Here is a 9,115-nt window from a genome sequence, read left to right as displayed (position 1 = left end):
GTGCTCTTTGTCCCACCAAACTCTGGGTTGAGCCAAATCTAAAAGTTATCAAATATCATCACTAATACCATGGTATTGAGTTATTGCCAACCTATTGGTGTTAAGGTCATTATTTTCCACAATTTTCCACATTAATCTATAATTATATGAATATAATTTCCAACTTCTAGTTAAAGGAGGATCATTTTTATGTGGTACAGAGGAGAGACATTATTAAGTTGCTGAAATGAAGGCTCATTACTAGCTAATTGGTTGCTGAGCAATATTTACTAACCAATCCATATGGGACATTCATAAAAAAAACTTGTCATAGGAAATATAACATGTGTCAGGTCATTACCAAAGCTCGTCTGTGGGCAGTATTACTAGATAATGGAGGAGTGACTAAATCCTCTTGTTATGAGGTAGTCATTATTAATTTCTCAGAATGGCAAGGTATTGTAGACGTGATATTCCATGTGCCACTAACACCAATCTAATGGCACATGGAAACAAAAGTGCTGTGCACATTGAATTAGCTGTCCTTTGTGGGTGGAGGTTATCCATTTCTCATATAGGTCCATAAGGATAGATTTGCCAAGTCCTCGCAAGCGATAAGTGGCATTAGAAAATCCTGCGCAGCCTGTAAAGTACCACACATCATGTAAGGACTCGAAAAATCTATTCTGTGGTGTCAAAAATGTGTATATGAGATACTAAATGGTCCAGAAAAGGTAGACTGAGAACATTATTTCAAAGAAATCTGTGAAAGAGTAAAAGGAGCACAAGATTATGAGGGCAGAGTTGAGTAAAGTGGACTGGGAAAATAGATTAAAGTGTAGGACAGTTGATGAACAGTGGTGTACATTTAAGGAGATATTTCACAACTCTCAAGAAAAATATAGTCTAGTGAGGAGGAAAGGGTGTAAGAGAAAAGATAGCCAAACGTGGCTAACTAAAGAAATAAAGGACAGTATCCAATTAAAAACAAGGGCATACAAAGTGGCCAAATCTAGTGGGAGGACAGAAGACTGGGAAGCTTTTAAAAGCCAGCAAAGAACGACGGAAAAATTGATTAAGAAAAGATAGACTATGAAAGTAAACAAGCATAAAATATAAAAACAGATAGCAAGAGTTTCTATAGGTATATAAAAAGGAAAAGAGTGGCTAAAGAAAATGTTTTTTTTTCTCGTTGCCAATCTTTCCAATTCTTTGTCAAATCACAAACGCCAGAGGTCACCTTGCACACATCAAGGATCACTCTGCGCCAATGCTCTTAGCCAAAAGGCCTAGAGCCACTGCACCGTTCCTGGAAGTACTGCAATACCAGGTTCGTGCCATGGAGGTGGATGGGTCAGGCCCCCCACCCACCTCCTATTTCCAAAAAGCATAGGAGAATCACCTTCCTGATCCAGGGCGAACCACGTTGGGGTCATGGTTACTCCCCTGTCAGGTCAGTTACGCATGATCTTAGCCAAAAGGCCGAAAGAAAATGTTGGTCCCTTAGAGGATGAGACTGCGGAATTAGTAATGGGGACATGGAGATGGGAGAAACTCTGAACAAATATTTTGTATCAGTCCTTACGGTAGCAGACACTAACAATATTCCGACAGTGGATAGTCAAGGAGCTATGGGGGGGGAGGAACTTAACAGAATCACAATCACTAAGGCGGTGGTACTCAATAAGATAATGGGACTAAAGGCAGATAAATCCCCTGTACCCGATGGCTTGCATCCTAGGGTCTTAAGAGAAATAGCGGCAGGGATTGTGGATGCATTGGTTGTAATTTACCAAAATTCCCTGGATTCTGGGGAGATCCCAGCAGACTGGAAAACTGAAAATGTAACGCCCCTATTTAAAAAAGGAGGCAGACAAAAAGCAGGAAACTATAGACCAGTTAGCCTAACATCTGTGGCTGGGAAAATGTTGGAGTCCATTATTAAAAAAGCAGTAGCAGGACATTTGGAAAAGCAAAATTCGGTCAGGCAGAGTCAGCATAGATTTATGAAGGGGAAGTCATGTTTGACAAATTTGCTGGAGTTCTTTGCGAATGTAACGAACAGGGTGGATAAAGGGGAACCAGTGGATGTGGTGTATTTGGACTTCCAGAAGGCATTTGACAAGGTGCCACATAAAAGATTACTGCACAAGATAAAAGTTCACAGGGTTGGGGGGAATGGATAGAGGATTGGCTAACTAACAGAAAACAGAGAATCGGGATAAATGGTTCATTCTATGGTTGGTAACCAGTAACTAGTGGGGTATCGCAGGGATCAGTGCTGGGGCCCCAACTATTTACAATCTATACTAACGACTTGGAAGAAGGGACTGTGTATAACGTAGCCAAGTTTGCTGACGATACAAAAATGGGAGGAAAAGTAATGTGTGAGGAGGACACAAAAAATCTGCAAAAGAACATAGACAGGCTAAGTGAGTGGGCAAAAATTTGGCAGATGGAAAGTGTGAGGTCATGCACTTCGGCAGAAAAAAAATCAAAGAGCAAGTTATTATTTAAATAGAGAAAGATTGCAAAGTGCCACAGTACAGCGGGATCTGGGGGTACTTGTGCATGAATCACAAAAAGATAGTATGCAGGTACAGCAAGTGATCAGGAAGGCCAATGGTATCTTGGCCCTTATTGCAAAGGGGATGGAGTATAAAAGCAGTTGAAGTCTTGCTACAGCTATATAAGGTATTAGTGAGGCCACACCTGGAATACTGTGCGCAGTTTTGGTTTCCATATTTACGAAAGTATATACTTGTTTGGAGGCGTTCAGAGAAGGTTCACTAGGTTGATTCCGGGGATGAGGGGGTTGACTTATGAGGAAAGGTTGAGTAGGTTGGGCCTCTACTCATTGGAATTCAGAAGAATGAGAGGTGATCTTATAGGATTATGAGGGGGCTTGACAATGTGGATGCAGAGAGGATATTTCCACTGATGGGGGAGACTAGAACTAGAGGACATGATCTTAGAATAAGGGGTCGCCCACTTAAAACAGAGATGAGGAGAAATTTCTTCTCTCAGAGGGTTGTAAATCTGTGGAATTCGCTGCCTCAGAGAGCTGTGGAAGCTGGAACATTGAATAAATTTAAGACAGAAATAGACAGTTTCTTAAACGATTAGGGGATAAGAGGTTATGGGGAGCGGGTGGGGAAGTGGAGCTGAGTCCATGATCAGATCAGCCATGATCTTATTGAATGGCAGAGCAGGCTCGAGGGGCTGTATGGCCTACTCCTGTTCCTATTTCTTATGTTCTTATTCAACTAGTAACAGGCAAATTGAGGAAACATGTCAGGAGGTTCTTCTTCACACAAAGAATGAGAAACAGATGGAAATAACCTCTAGGAAGTTTAGTGGAAGTGAAAATCCAGGAATCATTTCAGACAGTTAGCTCCCGTAATCTGCAGGGTCTTTCTGGGTGGATGAATTATGATGAGCCATCCACATCTGTAACTATCTCGTGATCACAGTTTGTTCTTGCTCCATTATCTTCATTTTGAAAGTGTACCCATCAATCTCCATATCTACCATTCCTTGCATTTGGTCATTAGGCTTAGCATGTTTGCAACTTCTCCATGCCTACCCAATGGACAGAGCGTGGACACAGAGCTGTTAGATTTGCAAACAAAGTGATTCGCAAGCAGCGTGAGGAATTTTGTGAGCGCAGGAATTCGGTGGAGAGGAGGCAGGCGATGGAGACGTCTGACTGAGTGGAACCACAGAACCCAAGGTCTCTAACTTAATAAATATGAGAGCAGACCTGCGGGACAGCGAGAGGCGTGGCTGCAGATAAATGTAGGTCCAAGAGCCCAGAGGGAGCACGAATGTCAGGAAGCAAGATACGGGATGTCAGCGCAAGGGAAGGAGCTGATTGGTGAGTAGTTGGTGATTGTTTTTTTTAAGTCTTAAGTTACTTAAAATAAAATTCGTTAATAGTCGAATAAATAAAGATGTCGCAGGGCAGCTCCGTCCAGTGGAATGCACGTCCTGTGCCATGTAGGAACTCCTGGACGCTTCCCATTTCCTGGACAACCACGTGTGTAGGAGGTGTCATCAGCTGGAAGAGCTCGAGCTCCGGGTTTTGGAGCTTGAGCAGCAACTGGCGTTACTATGATGCATCCATGAGGCTGAGAACTATGTGGATAGCATGTTTCAGCAGGTGGTCAGCCCGCAGCTAAGGTGTGTGCAGGCAGAGAGTGAATGGGTGACCGCCAGACAGAAGAGAAACAGGCAGGTTCTACAGGAGTGTTCTGAGTGCATCTCCCTCTCCAACCAGTATTCTGTTCTGAGTAATGGTGAGGGCGATGGTTCCTCTGGGGATTACAGTCAGAGCCATGTCCATCACACCACGGGTGTCTCAGTTGTACAGGGGGAGGGGCGGGAGGGAGGAGGAAGACAGGGAAAGCAATAGTGGTAGGGGATGCGATAGTTAGGGGAGCAGACGGGCGTTTCTGCGACCGCAGATGTGACTCTGGGATGGTATGTTGCCTCCCTGCTGCCAGAGTCAAGGATGTCACTGAGCGGCTACAGAACATTCTGAGGGGGGAGGGGGAACAGCCAGAGGTCGTGGTCCATATTGGGACCAACAACATAGGGATTAGGTCCTGCAGGCAGATTTTAGGGAGCTAGGAAAGAGATTAAAAAGCAGGACCTCAAAGGTAGTAATCTCTGGATTACTCCCAGTGCCACGTGCGAATGAATATAGAAATAGGAAGATAGAGCAGATGAATGCGTGGCTGGGAAGATGGTGCAGGAGGGAGGACTTCAGATTCCTGGGTCATTGGGACCAGTTCTGGGGAAGGTGGGACCTGTACAGGCCGGATGGGTTGCACCTGAACAGAGCCAATACCAATATCTTCGCGGGAAGGTTTGCTAGTGCTGTTAGGTAGGGTTTAAACTAAGTTGGCAGCGGGATGGGCACCAGGATGTAGCATTAGAAAGGAGAAACAAAGGGCACAAAGGATTGGGAGAGATGGATAGCACTAAAGCAAGATATAATAAGCTATTAGGTGGGGTCAAACTAAGAGAGAACAGGTTGGTCTAAAATAGGTTTACAGTGTATGTATGTGAACGCACAAAGCTTAGTGAACAAGGTTGGTGAGCTGCATGGGAATATGATGTTGTGGCTCAAAAAAGGGCAGGATTGACTATTATATATTCCTGGACATAGGGTGTTCAGGAAAGATAGAGAAAGAAAGATAGGAGATGGCATGGCAGTATTGGTAGAGGAGATGTTACAGTTCTGGAGAGAGAGGATGTCCTGGAGGGGTCAAGGACAGAATCTATTTGGTTGGAGTTAAGAAATAATAGAGTTGCCATTACACTACTAGGAGTATTCTATAGGCCACCAACTAGTGGGAAAAATATGGAGGAGCAAATTTGCAGAGAAATTACAGAGGGATGCAAGAAATAGAGAGTAGGGAAAATGGGGGACTTCAACTTTTCTAATATAGACTGCGATAATAATAGTGTAAAGGGCAGAGAGGGGGAAGAATTTCTGAAGTGTTCAGGAGAACTTTCTTGATCAGTATATTTCTGGCCCAACGAGGAAGGAGGCATTGCTGGATCTGGTTCTGGGGAATGAGGTAGGTCAAGTAGGGCAAATGTTGTAGGTGAACATTTAGGGAACAGTGATCATAGTATCATAAGGTTTAGATTAACTATGGAAAAGGACAGGGAGAAATCTAGAGTAAAAATGCTTAACTGGAGGAAGGCAAATTTCAGTGGGATGAGAACAGATCTCGCCTGGGTAAATTGGAATCAAAGATCGGCAGGCAAAACTGTAATGGAACAATGGGCTGCCTTTAAAGAAGAAATAGTTCAGGTACAATCGAGGTACATTCCCACTTGGGGGAAAGGTAGGGCAACTAAAGTCAGAGCTACCTGGATGACGAAAGAGAAAGAGAATAAGATGAAGCAGAAAAAGAGCATGTATGACAGATGTCAGGTCGAGAATACAAGTGAGAATTAGGCTAAATATAGAAAGTTCAGAGGAGAAGTAAAAAAGAAAATAAGAGGGGCAAAGAGAGGCTATGAGAATATAATGGCAGCCAACATAAAAGGGAATCCAAAAGTCTTCTATAGGCATATAAATAATTAATGGGTAGCAAGAGAAGGGGTGGGGCCAATTAGGGACCAAAAAGGAGACCGAAGCATGTAGGCAGAAGATAAGGCTGAGGTACTAAATGAGTATTTGCATCTGTCTTCACCAAGGAAGAAGATGCTGCCATAGACATAGTGCGGGAGGAGGTAGAGGAGATACTTGATGGGATAAGAATAGATAAAGATAAGGTACTAGAAAGGCTTGCTGTACTTAAAGTAGATAAGTCACCAGGACCTGATGGGATGCACCCTCGGACGCTGAGGGAAGTAGTGACGAATGGTTGTTTTTCGGACTGGAGTAAGGTATACAGTAGTGTTCCCCAGGGGTCGGTACTAAGACCACAGGTTTTCTTGATATAAATTACTGACTTGGATGTGGGTGTACAGGGCACAATTTCAAAATTTGCAGATGGCACAAAACTTCGAAGTATAGTGAATAGTGAGGAGGATAGTGATAGACTGGCAGGAGCGGTAGCATCGTGGTTAAGTTACAGGACTAGTAATCCAGAAGTCTGGATTAATGATCCAGAGACATGAGTTCAAATCCCACCATGGCAGCTGTGGAATTTAAATTCAGTTAATTAAATAAAAATCTGGAATAAAAAGCTTGTGTCAGTAATGGTGACCATGGAACTATGGGATTGTCGTAAAAATCCATCTGGTTCACTAATGCCCTTTAGGGAAGGGAATCTGACGTCCTCAGCTGGTCTGGCATATATGTGTCTCCAGACCCACAGCAATGTGGTTGACCCTTAACTGCCCTCTGAAATGGCTGAGCAAGCCACTCAGTTGTAACAAACTGCTGTAAGATGCAATTAGAATTTAAAAAACGGATGGACCATCCAGCATTGACTTCGGCACCAGCTACTGACACGATAACAGCACACCCAGCCCAGTCCACCCTGCAAAGTCCTCCTCACCAACATCTAGGAGGCCTGTGCCAAAATTGGGAGAGTTTGAGCCATATTCACAGAATTATACCGTTCAGCAAATGTCCCAAACTCCTCCATCAGCAGGACAGACCCCACCAGGGATGGCGGCACAGTAGTATATAGTCAGGAGGGAGTCCTCAACATTGACTACCGTCCCCATGAAGTCTCATGGCTTCTGGTCAAGCCTGGGAAAGGAAACCTCCTGCTGATTACCACCTACCGCCCTCCCTCAGCTGATGAATCTGTACGCATCCATGATGAACACCACTTGGAAGAAGCACTGAGAGTAGCAAGGGCACAGAATATACTCTGGGTGGGGACTTCAATGTCCATCACCAAGAGTAGCTCGGTAGCACCATTACTGACCGAGCTGGCTGAATCCTGAAGGACATAGCTGCCAGACTGGGCCTGCGACAGATGCTGAGAGAACACGAGAGAAAACCTATTGACCTCGTCCTCACCAATCTACCCGTCATAAATGCATCTGTCCCTGACTGCATTGGTAGCAGTGACCACCGCACAGTCATTGTAGGGACGAAGTCCTGTCTTCACACTGAAGACACCCTCTCCATCGTGTTGTGTGGCACTACCACCGTGCTAATTGGGATAGATTCAAAACAGATTTAGGAGCTCAAATCTGGGCATCCAAGAGGCGCTGTGGGCCATCAGCAGCAGCAGAATTGTATTCCACCAAAATATGTGACCTCATGATTTATTATAATAACTTTTATTTATATAGCACCTTTAACGTAGTAAAATGTTCCAAGGCACTTCACAACAGTGTTACAAGACAAACAGATAAATTTGACACCGAGCCACAAAAGAAGAAATTAAGGCAGATGACCAAAAGCTTGTTTAAAGAGTTAGGTTTTAAGGAGCATCTTAAAGTAGGAAAGAGAGATAGAGAGGTGGAGAGTTTTAGGGATGGAATTCCAGAGCTTAGGGTCCAAATAGCTGAAGGCACACTATCGATGGTTGAGCAGTTATAATGAGGGATGGTCAAGAGGCCAGAATTTGAGAAGCGCAGATATCTTGTGGGGTTGTGAGGCTGAAAAAGATTACAGAGATAGGGAGGGGCAAGGCCATGGAGTGATTTGTAAACAAGGATGAGAATTTTGAAATCGAGGCGTTGTTTAACCGGGAGCCAATGTAGGTCAGAAAGCACAGGGGTGATGGGTGATCGTGACTTGGTGCGAGTTAGTACATGGGCTGCTGAGTTTTGGATGACTTCAAGTTTACGTAGTGTAGAATGTGGGAGGCCGGCCAGGTGTGCGTTGTAGTAGTCAAGTCTAGAGGTAACAAAGGCATTAATGAGGGTTTCAACAGAAGAAGAGCTGAGTTAGGGACGGAGGCGAGCAATATTACGAAGGTGGAAAAAAGCGGTTTTAGTTATGCCGTGGATATGTGGCTGGGTACTCATTTCGGGGTCAAATATGACACCTAGGTTGCAAACAGTCTTGTTCACGCTCAGATTGATGCTAGGGCGAGGGATGGAGTCTGTGGTTAGGGAATGCAGTTTATGGCAGGGACCAAAGATAATGGCTTCGGTCTTCCCAATATTTAACTGGAGAACATTTCTGCTAATCCATTACTGGATGTCAGATAAGCAATCTGACAATTTAGATACCATGCAGATGTCAAGAGAAGTGGTGGAGAGGTAGAGCTGGGTATCGTCAGCGTACATGTAGAAAGGGACTCCATGTTTTCAGATGATATCTCCAAGCTGCAACATATAGATGAGAAATAAACATGGGCCAAGGACAGATCCTTGGGGGACACCAGAGGTAACAACGCGGGAGTGGGAAGAGAAGCCATTGCAGGAGATTTTCTGGCTAACGTTAGATAGATAAGAATGGAACCAGGCGAGTGCAGTCCCACCTAGCTGGACGTTGGTGGAGAAGCGTTGGAGGAGGATGGAGTGGTCAACTGTGTCAAAGGCTGCAGACAGGTCCAGAAGGACGAGGAGGGATAGTTTAACTTTGTCACAGTCACACTTGTGACTTTGATGAGAGCCGTTTCGGTACTGTGGCAGGGGCGAAAACCAGATTTAAGGGATTCAAACATTGAATTCATGGAAAGATAGTCACAGATTTGAGAGA

At 44.3% G+C, this 9,115-nt stretch overlaps 1 pseudogene; it reads right to left on the bottom strand.

Annotated features, from left to right (window-relative positions):
- Nucleotides 1-1,272: 1,272 nt before the first annotated feature.
- On the bottom strand, nt 1,273-1,473 carry LOC139251756 (U2 spliceosomal RNA; annotated as a pseudogene).
- Nucleotides 1,474-9,115: the final 7,642 nt, after the last annotated feature.

The sequence above is a fragment of the Pristiophorus japonicus genome, chromosome 2 (assembly GCF_044704955.1).
Source record: "Pristiophorus japonicus isolate sPriJap1 chromosome 2, sPriJap1.hap1, whole genome shotgun sequence".
Lineage (NCBI taxonomy): Eukaryota > Metazoa > Chordata > Chondrichthyes > Pristiophoridae > Pristiophorus > Pristiophorus japonicus.
The sequence above is the reverse complement of the archived record's forward strand: the minus strand, read 5'-3'. Positions and strand labels throughout refer to the sequence as shown.